The following is a 14,713-nucleotide window of genomic DNA, read 5'->3' on the forward strand; positions in this document are numbered from 1 at the left end:
GCCAAGGTGCTCCCAAACTGCCCTCATAAAAATACATTTTCTTCATTGTACAGCCTGCTTTATTAAAAAAGATGTAGAAATTTCTGCCTTAAATAAATCATAAATATTGCATCCCCTGTCACACAAAGCAAGTGAATAGGTACCCTATCCACCTAGTTTCTGCACCAGAACATCAACAGTCAGTCATTTTCTTCTATGGCATATTTATTATGGGACCGCTACATTTTTTTGTGGCTAATGTATGCGCTGTTAGTAATTCTGCCCTAAACCATACAGATAATGTCACGGTTTGGATGACAGTAGAAAGCCATATGGTAGAGCAACGGGACTACCGTGCAACTTGAGCCAGGTTGAGTTAAACAGATCACCACTCCGGACAAAGCTGGATCTTCATATTCTGCAGTTGATGCTGGTCTTGCTGAGGGTCCAGGTTGTAAGATTCCCCCGCTCCTGGTGGAAAGGATCCCAATGGCCTGGTCAAAAGTATGTAATGCATCTCCCTCAAACCATAGTCAAGGAGAGAATGTTAAGATGTAACAAGTTTATTGGGTCATGCTTTCAGTTTTGCTACGAATCTAGTCAGAAACATGTTTAGATATTTTAGATGGCAAGTATCTTTAGAGAAAGGCACTACTGACATTTTGAACTGGATAATTCTCTATTGTGGGGGGCTGTCCTGTGCATTGTTTGATATCTAGCAGCATTCCTGGCCTTACCTTGAAGATGCTGGTAATACCACCTCTCCCAGTTGTGACACAACCAGAATGCTTCCAGACATAGCCAAATGTCCTTTGGTGGTGGTGGGGAGTTGTCCTGGGTTGAGAACCACTACTTTAGTGTAGGGAGTATGGCATATATATCTTTACAGGAATTCAAATCGTCTTCCCAGTAACATCATATAAGGACTCAGTGAAGCTTACATTTATTGAGAATCTATTATATGCCAAAACTGAATGAAGTGCCTGCACATACATTAATGTATCTGTTCTTCCCAACAAGTAAAATAGAGATTATAGGTGAGAAAATGGAGATACAGAGAAGTTAATTGACTTCCTAGGATTCAGAGTTAAATGTTTATGACGCCAAGGAACATAAAATGAATAAAATAAGGAATTTTATACCTGTTGTAGGTACAGTAATAGCTCACAAGGTGTCTAGCGTCAGACTAGCCTTGAATCTACTAACACAGTGTTAGACACCTGTGTGTTAGTGTTGGTCCTCTAGAACTAAGTCTAGGTCAGGAGTTCAGCATTTGTAGGAAAATCATATACAGAATAACATTTATTTTATTCTAAAGAATACTTGAATGAAGAATAAAATCATAGGGAGCTATACTCAATATCTTGTGATGACTTATAATGGAAGAGAATCTGAAAAAGAAAATATGTATGTATGTGTGTGTGTATATATATATATAACTGAAACACTTTGCTGTACACTTGAAACTAATACAGCATTATAAATTACCTATATTTCAATAATTTTTTTTAAAGAATAAAATCATGGGAATTATCTAGATTATTATTAGAAAACATTTGATTCTTATGTTCTTATAAATTATAAAAAGCTCCATGAGGCACACCAATTGTAATCATTGTATTCTAGAACTTTTATTTCTCTTCACCAAGATACATAGCCGAGCATTGCCACTGGAAGGGAACTTTGCTTTGCTGTGGGAGTTAGAATGGAGACTGGTAATGCATTCTTTCCTATTGGCATTCTCTGTTTTTTAGATTCTGTCTCTATCTTGGTTACTCCACCATTACATTCTCCATAGCTTCCTGATGTGTATGTGGACATAAACTTTAGAAATTTTGCATGACTGAGATCATTTGATTTTGCTTTTATTTTAAAAATTATTTTTATATTTCATACTGCCTATCATTTATTGTTTTAAAAAAACTTTTAAATAAAATATCCACAGACGTATCTTATTTTACCATAATAAAGATAATATACACTCCCCCAAACTATACTTAGTAAAGAAATACTAAAAAAGTTTTTGATAAAAAGAACTTTAGAAATATACGTGGAATTACTATTATTGTTTCACATGTTTTAGAAATTTTACAAAAACAATATAATAGCTAAGAGATATAGTTATCAAAAACCTATGAAAAGCTCTCATACATTTTAAGAAAGATAAACAACTCAGTATGGCATGATAATGCACAGAAAAGCAGATCCAAATGGCGAAATACACATAAAAACATACTCAAATATAATATTAAGGGAGTTCAAACTAAATTAACATAGATATTTTGAACCATATAATTGGCAAAAATTAAAAAACAAAAACGTGGGGGAAAGTATGTTTTTATTCATTGTTGATGGAAATGTAAAGTTTATAGCTTTTGGGGAACACAATTTGACTATTAAAATATGTACATTCGGCTGCAGTTAACAGAAAATCTAACATGACAGTGGAGGAACAAAATAGAAGTTTCTGTCTCACATAAAATAAGCCTAGAAATACACAATCTGGTTAGGACACTCCATGGTCATCAGGGTCTTGGCGGAAGCCGCCATCCTTAGCCACAGCTTACATCTCTGGACTCTCAAAAAATATTGGAGTTCCAGCCATCACAATTGCATGTCAGTTGTCAATTAGTATATGAAAGAAAAGCATTAAAGAACTCATTGCTTCCATATTAAGATGTTTTCTAGGAACTGTGCTTATATTACTTAGTCACACAACTACTTTTAGCTACAAGAAATAAATATGCTCACTTGAAAGTTAAGGGTTATATTGCTAAGGAAGAAGGTGAAATGATGCTAAGAGATGACTAGCCACGTACTCACTCTTTGATGGGGCAAAAGAAAAAAGTAATTGCATACAAGGACATGTCTTCTAGGATGTTTGTTGTAGCATTGTTTATAATGGAGGAAAATAGGAAACTCAGTAACTGTCCTTTAATGGGGGACTATTAAATAACTTGGGGTACATTTACATCATGTAATACTGTGCAGTTAGTGAAATGTATGAATTAAAGGTATACAGATGCCTTAGAAATATTTCTACAGAGTATTGCTAAGTATGAGAAAAATTGAGACTCGGACACCTGACCTTAGCCATTATAATCCTGTGGTGATGGTCAAATGCATTAATGACTCCAAAGGCACTTTGAAACCTGTAGAGCGCCAAGAAATTCAAGGAATCTTTGTGCAACACCCATGTTATAAAATTACAGATACTAGATTAACGCATTCAGCAGATAATCCAACTTCTTTAGTGTGTCCCTTGTACTGCCTAGACTGGCAGTCTAAGCATTGTGTTTCCCAGACTCCCTTAGATGTGCAGTTCTGAATGTGATTTAGGTTCACCAATCGGAAGCATTGCTAGAAAACTAGAATTCAGACAGGAGCTAAGTGGGAAGAGAAGCAGAGCATCAAGTGCCCTTCTCCTGGCGAGGATCATGGCGGGGTTAGCACTGCCCTGGAGCAGGCAGCTGAGCATCAGGTATCTCCTCACCAGGCAGCACCCTGGTTGTCACAGGAGCAGCAGCCGCCTTGACTGCCCAGGTCTGTGGTGTGACCTGAGAAACAGTTTCTGGATGCTTAGCCTGAAGTCTATTTTATCAGCTCGCCTAATCATTCTTTAAGCCATTCGGTACTCTGTAATAAATCCTATTCTGGTTAATCAGCTAGAGTAGATTTTGCTCCTGTAAAGTGAACCCTATCTGATGGTGCACTTTTGCTATTTTAATCCGAGAAGATGGGAAAACATTTCTGTGCTCCTCTGATAGTCCTTAAAATATGAAATATGCCAGGGCACATACATATTTTAAAATGTGTAATTTCGCTAAGATGACTGAATCAGATTAAGGCATGACATATCAAAAACTATGCAACAAGAATTTAATCTCTGTAAAATGCTACGTTATCTGACTAGTCTAACTTCCTAGTCTCTCCCTCTTGTTTTCTTGCCTTTAGCAATAAAATAAAAGGTTATTAGAGTTTATCCCTGTTCCATACTCCTTTAGTAGTCAAGTAAATATTCATTAAAATTTCGTGGATTCTAGCACAGTCTTCTTATCCAGCAAGAAAGTACACAGATCCAAAATGCTGCCTGACTTATGTTTCATTTCTCCAGTCACACATGTGGTCCACTGTAGCCTTGTCACAGGAATAATAAAGCAAATTTTTCACATTTTTTAGTATATGATAATGAGTTATTGAAAAAATGACTTTCTACCAAAATAGAGACATCCAGCCAACTGAGAGCCAGACCTTCTGGGACCAACAGTTCAATGAAAGTTGGAAGAATGTGTTCTGACAGCAACGTCCTTTCATCAACTGAAGAATTATTAATGTATAAACCCAGCAGTTTTGTAACTGATGAAGAGGATGACATTGGAAAAAATTCTGCCTTCAGCTAGATAAGCATAGCTCACAGCATCTGTGTTCTTCGAGTTTTCATATGCCTATAATTCTCTGCCATATATCTAATTATCTACACCATGAGGGGAAGGGATAAGGAAAGAAGGCAGGGCTGGGAGGACAGAAAGGAGTTAGCCTGTATGCCATCAACCACTGACAAGTCTGTTTCTCTTACAAATACTGGATTCAAAATAATTGCCAGTGAAGGTCATTCACTCACCTAGAATAAAACACAATAGCAATGTAATTTTCTTAATCTCCCATATGAATTTCCTTCCATGCGTTACATTTCCATCTTTCCTTTCTTTTGTCTCATTTCATGTCTTCTATTATAGTGGCTTTAATATGCTTACTCCTCAGTCTCTTATTGGCTCTTTCTTCTTCAAATCACTTTACTGTAGGTAATTAGCTTTAGTATGTCTGAGCCTGTGTTATCTCTGCCTGTTTGGTTCACAGCAGAGTCTTTTATGAGTTCTCTTCTTCATTTAGAATGTAAAAGAGTCAGGACAGAATCAGTGTCTGCTGAGAACTGTGTGGTTTAGTTTGTTCGTAATTTGAAGCAACTAATTGCTCTGCTTTTTCTTGATTAGAAACACAAATCCAGTGGCAGAAGCATTGTTTAATTAAAAAATAATGAGTGAAGTCAATCTAAAATTAAAGAGAGGAAGGGGCTGCCATGTAACTGAATCACTAAATACGGAACCAAATGTGAAGCAACCACAAGAATACACAGAATATAAGAATAAAATATCCTTAGAGAAACTGTAGGGCAAATTTCACCCAGATCACTGACTTTGCCTCCAACCAAAATTAATCATAATAAAATACATGCATGAGCAATTTTTTTCACCAGAAGCAATCGACCAAGAAGAGATGAGTTTACAGCATTTTGTCATAAAATTTGAAAAGTGGTGGTCCAAAAGAAATCAGGTGTAAATTCTTAGCACGTTGTACACTGATTCAGTCTGCCCCCAGGAAATATACAGGGGACAGAAAATGTGGGTAGAAGATCATGAGACTGCTCACTAGCATGCACAGATGTAGAGAGGGATGGAGACTGTATCCAGGGAAAGTCATGAAGGAAGCCATCACAGTGAGATTTCAGTTGCAGCAGGAAAGTTCCAGGAGACAGCCCCCATCCATATTGTCTCTTCAGACTGAAAGAAAAGTGGAAATCATCACAACTCTGTCTAGATAATTATTCTAAGCAATAAATAGGGAGCACAGAAGCTACAACAGTCTCTAAGGGAGCAGAGTGCTGGGGGTGGAGGTGAAGAAGTACACTGAGTACTTGAGTACCAAGGTCACTTGTCCTTCACCCTCCACTCCACGCAAATCCTCCTTACTTTTCCCTCTGCTGGATAGAGAAGTAGCCTTAGCTTCTAGGAAGAGACCATCTGATGAGGTAGACTGAACACTTAGAGCTTCAGGCTTCTCAGCTGAATTGCAGAATTCCCACACCATGGGACTAAATATATATTTCAGGCTTGCTGGAGAGCACTCTGGTAGATACTTTTTAACACAAGCTCAAAGGAGAGGCTAGAACTTTGGTTCCTCCAACAAAGGTTTGCACATTCCCTGTCCTGTGCCCAGACCTCATGTATCAGAAAAATGGACATAAAGTAATACTCACCCACAAACTCCAACTCAGAATGGAGGATGAACAAATCACATGTAAGTCATTCACCCTATCCACTCCATATGAAATCCTACCATGGCCTCCGAAGACATCTAGAATTAAATCCAACTCTTTAATCACAGTTATTATGAACGCAATCGTGTTTTCCCAAAATTCATGTGTTAAAGCTCTAACCCCCAGTATTTTGGAATGTGACTGTGCTTTAGAATGGAGATAGGGCCTTTAAAGAAATAATTAAGGTTAAATGAGGTCAGAAGGCTGGGGCCCTAATACAATATGACTGGTACCCTTATTATATAATGTAAGAGGTGCTGTTTTTGTGATGTTCTCTGCATTCTTGTTCATTATATAAAGAATAATTTATATAGAAACCTTCTGCCCTTATCAGTACCTTTCCTGGCTTCCCAGTGGAAGGCAGCATGATCTATCTGCTGGGTGAGAGTGTAGCATCCTTGCCTGCACTTGCTGTGTAGAGATGATGTGTTCAATCTTGCTGCTCTCAGGTGCTCTTTCTCGGCTTCAGTGGGTTCATAGCAGACACAGGTCTACGTGTGGCCACCTGGGTAACTGCTCAGCAGACCCTTAATGATAACCAGTTTGGGCACTGGTCTAAGCCTTATCTACTTGTCTAGTTACACAGAAAGGAAAGGAAAAGCTGGAAGTTTTATAGTCCTTGTCCATTTCTCAATTCTGAGGGCAGGGGCATACTTAATAACAGTGCTTTCCAATCAGTACATGGAATCCAAAACAAAACCTGCTTTTAATATTCATCTGTATTAATTTTATCCTGAATGCACACATGAGGTGTTTTGGATCAGAAATAGATTTCTTATCAATGACTTTACAATAAATAATAAGTATATTGGCCTTTTGTCCCCAGGCCTTATCCATGGGGTGATGTGATCAAAAGAAGGTCAAATGTTTCATGGAAGTAACAGGACACTCTAAAGTTGAGGGATAAGGAAAAATGATTTTGCTCTGATTATAAGGGGGGAAGGAGGAAGCTGACTCCTCCCCTCCTGAAGGGGTCTTCTTCTTACTCCAATCATTTGATATGTAAATAAAATCTCTTCAAGAGCCAAATGGTGCCTCTTAAGCTTTAATGACCTAAAGTATCTTCAGTTCCTGGGGCTTCTATTCCTTGTTCATTCTAGAGAGATGATGCTCTAGTCTCTCCCTCAGCTTGGGGCTTAGCCTAGGGATCTAATCAGGGCTGTAACCACTTGGCCTTCAGGGATCAGAAAAATTAACCAGAGGAAAGGCTACAGATTTAATTCTCATAGTATGTGAGGAGTATTAAGAGACTAGAGCTTTTATAGGAGCACCGAGGAATCCAGGAAAGTTTTATTTTCCCACAAAAGATAAATACGATTTTACACAGGGATCAAATGGACCCAAAAATGTATTAACAGATATAATCAAAGAAAAAATTCTCAAAATGAAGATTTGAATCTACACATTCAAATCTAAAGTACACATTCTATTTAAAGAAAATTAATGTCAATATGTTTAAGTAATTGGACTTTAAAGATAAAATTCTTTAAGCATCCAGGCAGGAAAAAAAAAAAGTTACCTACAAAAGGAGAAAGTTGAACTGCCCTCACACTTCTCTACAGCATTATTAACTGTCCAGACATAGTGGAAGAGTCTCCAAAACTTGGAAATAAACTATGACTCAAGGATGTTAAACCTAGGTAATCTGTTTTTTTGAATTCAAAGTGTAACAGACACATCTTTACACATGAAGGAACTCAGTGTATATGACATGCACAGCTCCTTCTTGAGAAACTAAAAAACAAATCAAAAACAAAAATTACTCAATAATGAAATTCAGCCAAGATGATGCAAATAGTAAAAATATGGTAAAAGGATTAATGTAATGTTCAGGTACAAACAGTAAAGCAATGTCTCTGGGTCCTGAACAAAACTAAATATGATATAACTCAAGAATTTTTTATACAGTCAGACCTTTCTTGAGTATAAAGAGAACAAATATTATCAAATATGGAAGAAGTCAAGAAATAGATCATCCATGAGACTTCTCTGGAAAATACAACTTACCATTGGAATTTATTCATTTAAGAGACGTATAGTATGTAGACATCAAGAGTTAGATTTTTGAATATTGGAAATACTATAGAATGATGGGGAGTTTTACACTCCTTTAGTCGAATTTTAAATTTGTAATAATTTCTAAAAAATACATCTGAATATTTATACCCTCTCTTCCAGTAATTCACTTCTAGTCATTTATTCTAATGAAATTATTAAGGATTTTTAAAAGATATCTGATGAAAGACAATTATGCCAGAACCCCTTGTAAAACAGTAAAATTCTCTTTTGATCTTCGAAGACAAGAACAGTTATGGAACGCCTATAATATTATGCATAAATTTTCTGCAGACATACATCTTGCAATTTTTATTAGGGTAAATTGTGTTCTTTCTGGATATAAAAATATTCTGATAGATAGATAGAGGAAACCCAGACATGTCAATGGGAACCCCCAAACTACTAAACACTCATCAATTAGATATATAAAGTAATAAAGTAGTAGCCTTTAAAATTTGAAGTAGGGAAATTTAAAAAAAAAATTTCTATCCTGATAAATCTTTACAGATATTTGATACAAGTAATATACATCTGCCTGTGGTGTAGTTGTTAGCCCAATTCTGTTTGCAGTTTGGGTTTCTGGAGTGAAATATAAGGCTAAGAAAATTTATGAGTAAATTTATTTTTAGCGTTTAATTTCTTAAAATATAGTTGCAATGTATTTTGTATTTATAAAATATTTCACAGGCAGAAAAGGAACTTGTGAGTAAATTTAGTTTTATGAACTTGTTGACTTTAAAAAAAAAAGGCTGACAAATAAAAAACTTGGAAATCAAATTAAACTCTTCTTGAGCAAACTTTAAAGCTTCCTAAGCAACCCTTAAAATAAAATTTTGCTAATTATAGTGACAATTAGCATAGTGTTTGACAAAAATTATAAGTATTAAATTAACTGTAAAGTCATCAATACATTCCATTCAAATGTGCTTTAGGGTCTAGATTCTTTTGTTTTTTTAGTTCTACAGCATGGTATACTTGTCTATTCATTTGTAGTTATGTGAATTAAACTTTCCCTTAAAGACTCATGTCCTTGTCATCCTCTTATGATCAGAGTTAGTCAACAATATTTGTTTTTGTTGTTGTTGTTTTTGTTTTTATTTATTTATTTTTGGCTGCACTGGGTCTTCGTTGCTGCGCACAGGCTTTCTCTAGTTGCAGTGAGCAGGGGCTACTCTTTGTTGCTGTGTGCGGGCTTCTCATTGTGGTGGCTTCTCTTGTTGCAGAGTGCAGGCTCTAGGCGCACGGGCTTAGTTGCTCCGTGGCATGTGGGATCTTCCTGGACCAGGGCTCGAACCCGTGTCCCTTGCACTTGCAGGCAGATTCTTAACCACTGCGCCACCAGGGAAGTCCCAACAATATTTGTTGATCATAGTTTCATATACTGAACAATTCAAGTTTATCTAGCCCCAAGAGGCAGAGTACCCAGGAGGGTGATTCTTATTCTGTGGGATGCATTAAGATTAGTTATGGAATTTGTTTCCCTTTAACTGACACAAAACTTTAACTTCCTAAAGTCATTTTGAAACCAAGACATTCACAGAAACTTGTATGATAAGTCTTGGTTTCTAAGATATTAAAATCTTCCTTCTGTCTTTTTTTTTATACTTAAGTTTGTTATAGTGTTGAACTAATTAGTTTTATTCCCAAGATCAAAACTACATATAGATGATGTAAGTCTGAAGGTTTACTATGACTTATCACTACCATTACTATGATTTTTTTCTGAGAAATGTTTTAATATTCTGAGGAAATCACTCCAATTCCTGAATTTCTTTAAGCTAGGAAATATAAAAAAAATGAATTCCTTCTCAGATTCTGGTTTATTTCAATAGGCAGATCAACACCTAGGCTACTGAAAATTATAGTGCATATACTGTGAATGTATATGTATATATATGAAAATGCATATGTATATATTCTACTTATGTGCATATATATATATGCATTTAGTGTATATACACACATGTATTTCTATATTTACACACATGTCTATGTTGGTTGATGAAGAAGTTTGAGGTAATTGAATAGGAGATTTCATTTAATATGTACTTACTAATGTAGAAATATTTGTTACCTTTATATAGGAAAAGAAATGGTGTTTTATCATACAACCTTTGTGTATCATACTTATTATGTTCTCTTACATTTGTTTATATTTCTCTCAGGTTCTCTTAATGGTAATGGTAACACATTATGTACCAAGAAGATTTGGTTATTTGAAAATCATTTGTTACAGAGCTCTTAAATTAAATTAAGAAAAAAGTCCTTCAGTTGTAATGAAGGTATTATAAAATCCTAATGAGTTCTCTTACTGCTTAAATGTATGGAAAGAAATAGCATCTGAGTAACACTGATATGCGCTTTAATCTACATTTCAAGGCAAAGTCATAATTGAGATTGAATCCATGATTTGGATAATAGATGTTGTACATCTTGGTGTATCAGATAAGATAAACATTCATTAAGTGCCTATTATATGGACTGTGCTAAGAAAGAATAAGAAATAGCCACTGCCCTCAAGGAGGTTAAAATGTGATTGAGGAAAACAACAACATAAAATGTTAAATAAGAATGTTAAATAACAGTCTACAACTATAATGAAAGTGATGTCCCAAAGATGTGCATGAGTAAGTGCCAAATAAGTTATTCAACAATAACTGCATCTAGAGTGTGACGGCCAGAGAGTCCCACGCTGATGGGTGTGCTTTAAGGGCAGGTAGAGCATGGAGGAAAAGCACCACATAACTCCACTAGAGTTGAAGAAGATCTTCCATAAACTCATGAATTCTGTTCTTCCCTAGAGTTAACATCATAAAGGCAAGCTACTCGTGTTTTTCTTTTTTGGAACTGAAACCCTCAAAGCAGGTAAAGAAATAATTGAATTCCATCTCAACCAAAAAAGGATAATATGTTCTCAAGTAGTGGCAATTAGCATTACAAGATATCTCCAAGTTTCCCAGTTCTCCTGTAAAGGGGACAAATGAAATAGGAACAAACTATCTATGATTTCTAATGAACAGCTCAGAAGCATCATTATACTTTAGCATTCCTTCTTTTATTTACTCAATGAATATTTATTGAAGGAATGAACAAAACAAACTAAAATACTTCCCTTGTAGACTTGTCCTCTAAGGAGGGGTAAATGCATTGAAAAAGAAGTAACGTCTGAAAAAATATGTAACATCCATCAGTGATTAGAAAAATAAGACAGAGAGAGCAACAGAGGGTGAAGGAGAGGGAGGCTGTTGTCGACGCTGTACACAGGGTCTCTGTGAGGATGTAGCACTTCAGCAACACCCTGATCTCAGCTCTCAGTAAGTTTAGATAATAAAATTCTAGCTTAAAGTTCTCTTTAGACCATATAATTTGCACAAAGGAGCTCATGATTAAACTTGTAATAATCTGGTCAAGGGGTGCATGTGAATGTGCTTAGTAGAGCTCTGTTCCATCATGTTTAAATGTTACAGAGATTTATGGTCCCCAACATAACAACAAACAATGTATATGTTACAACAATATGTCAAATTCCCTGACACCAGTGTTAAAAAGGACATTCCCTGTATAAATATATCAGAAAAGATAAAGTTAGAATAAAAGGGGGGAAAAAAGTAGATATGATTGATAAGACGACATTAAAGACAAAGAAAAATAGAGCAAAAGAGAAAAGGATGGAAAAAAGAGAAATTAGAAGAGAAGAGAGAGGTGATATTCCCACTGATGAACTCCAACTTTGTACAAGTTACTCTTCCGTAAGATAAGAACTGACACCACAGAATTATCAGCCTAATGCTGGGAGCAGAGCTAGTGAATTTAAGAATGAAAACAAAACCAAAAGAAATGGCAGTGCATGCACACTAGTAGTTTAATGAGAAGAGAGGTGTGGGATCAAGGAAGGAATATGCATGTTTGTTTGAGGTGGGAGGAAACTTTTCTAGTTCCTGAATGACAATGAATTTTCCGACTTACTTCCATTCCAATTCTATAAATTTAGTGGCGGGTTTGAGAACAAATAGTCTCTGCCCTCAAACAACTTTTTTTCCCCAAGAAATCTATAGGTATTCTTTATCCAGTAATTTTTTAATTAAAATGTTTCCATTTATAATCATAATATTAATTAATAAGTGATCATTGAGTGTATGCTAAGTGCATGGCAGGATGCTAGGCCCAGGGAGAAGTAAAGGCATCCAACGCATATTTCCTATTATTAAGGTGTTGTCACTTTAGCTTGTATCTTTTATGAAGGTTTATTTTGGGAGAAACTACATTATTAGAAAAATAATAAATGTATATATGGCTTTTTAAGTTTAAATTGTTTCCCATTGATAGCAGAAATAATAGAACATTAATTGATCTTTTCTAAACTATTATTCTACAATTATGTCTAGATTATAATTTAAGATTTCCCTAAACTTGTACAGCATTTTAATAGATATGGCAATAAAACTTTAGGTGTACGTCAGCAACAGAAAAAAACATTATGCAGAGTTATTACGGTAGTTCATATTGATTATGAGGTTCTAACTATAAAGAAAAGAGTCACCGTTACTATTGCCACTATGAAAATAATACCCAAAGAAAAATTAATAATCAATGGGTTTCTAAAAATATACTTTTAAAATGCACTGTAATTCAAAACAGTGCCATGCCTATAGTAAGCACTTAATAAAATCTGTATTAATGTAGATATCAAATACACTATTTCCTAATATGACGTGTGCATGAATGCATTAATCTTAAGGTTTTAGACTATATTGATAAACAGGTCATTGAAATGAAATTATCATTAAACCCACTTTATTAATTCATAGCTGCAAAAACTCTTTTTAACCTACTTGTGTTTAAATGGCTTTGCACTGAGGACTGCAGAATTCTCAGCACATAGTGACTCCTGGAGAACCCCTGCAGACTCTAGCACTTTCCTATCAGCTCAGGGTCATGGCCTAGTGTGACCCCAGCCCCCTTTAAGGTGCCTTCCTGAGAAATCTCAATGCTGCCAGAATTTATTGTTTGTTTCCGCCAGAATCTGGTGATAAGTGACTAGGCCCAGAAGCCTCTGTTAGAGCAGTTACTTCAGAAAGCTGGCAATTATAAATCTTTTCTCTGCCCTTTGAGATGTAAAACTACCACCCAAACCCTTGTCTTCAGGACCAGAGCAGTCTCTTTGAAATGCACTCAGGGAGCTACCTCTCACTCTAGTCCCTGAGGGAGGATAAGGGCGTCACTTCAGTGAGTGCCTTGCATGACTGCCTCCTGTCATAAAGATAGAAGCATGTTTCTCCTCCCCATAAGCACCACTTAAATCCAGGTGGCCTGCTCACGTGGACCGCCCCTCCACGCCTTTCTCCTAGCACCCTCAGCCTTTAAAAGGTCTCTCGCTTTTGTTTTGAGGATTTGAGTTCAGTTCATGCTGGGTTCTTTTCCCTGTTGCAGTAGTTACTGAATGAAACCTGTCCTTAGCACTTGGCTAGCGTCTGACTCTGTTTCTCTTTTTTTTTTTTTTTTTTTTTTAAACATCTTTATTGAAGTATAATTGCCTTACAATAGTGTGTTAGCTTCTGCTTTTTAACAAAGTGAATCAGTTATACATATACAATATGTTCCCATTTCTCTTCCCTCTTGCATCTCCCTCCCTCCCACCCTCCCCATCCCACCCCTCTGGGTGGTCACAAAGCACCGAGTTGATCTCCCTGTGCTATGCGGCTGCTTCCCACTAGTTATCTATTTTCCATTTGGTAGTGTATATATGTCCATGACACTCTCTTACCCTGTCACATCTCACCCCACCCCCTCCCCATATCCTCAAGTCCATTCTCTAGTAGGTCTGTGTCTTTCTTCCCGTCTTGCCACTAGGTTCTTCATGGCCTTTTTTTTTTTTTTTTCCCCCTTAGATTCCGTATATATGTGCTGTTTCTCTTTGACAGTACCCTTCTAGAAATCTCACATCTTCACAACCTTCTCTTCTTTCACCCACTCCCCAGAGAGATACGTTCCATGATCCTCAGTCTCTTCCTCTTTCTACATAGCATTTCCTACATGTAGGTCATTTTAACTATGCTGTCCATGCTGTGGGCATTTTAATGGCCAGAGCAAGGAAGCTAAAATTAAGACTTTTTAACAATAAGGTAGGGAGTGTGAGTAATGCAACAGTTTAATTCTTTCTTCTTGACATTTTTTTAAAAAAGGGGAGGGGTTGTGGACTTTTAGCTTTATTTTTATTACCAAGTAACGTTAAGGAAGCCACTAGACTTTTTCTCCCTTTCCTCAATCCCCACACCTCTTAGTGATTAATATGTCCTTCGTCACAGGTGAGCTGCAAAATGGCCCGACACACTTTCCTCTTTCCTTACTTCAAGGGCAGCTTACTACCTAATGGTTGTCCACCCATGTCTTTGTTTCTCAGGGCCATGTACCATTTGATAGTTTGGTACCATCTGATACTTTCTGCTCTTCCATAAAGAACATACAGAGAAAGTGCTTTGGGAAGGGAAAGGGTCTGGGTAAAATTATGGGGGTGAAGCCAGGTCTGCCCAACTTATCCCTACCTATTTTTAATACTTCTAGACATTTTTCTTCTAGGTCTTG

The sequence above is a fragment of the Balaenoptera acutorostrata genome, chromosome 2 (assembly GCF_949987535.1).
Source record: "Balaenoptera acutorostrata chromosome 2, mBalAcu1.1, whole genome shotgun sequence".
Lineage (NCBI taxonomy): Eukaryota > Metazoa > Chordata > Mammalia > Artiodactyla > Balaenopteridae > Balaenoptera > Balaenoptera acutorostrata.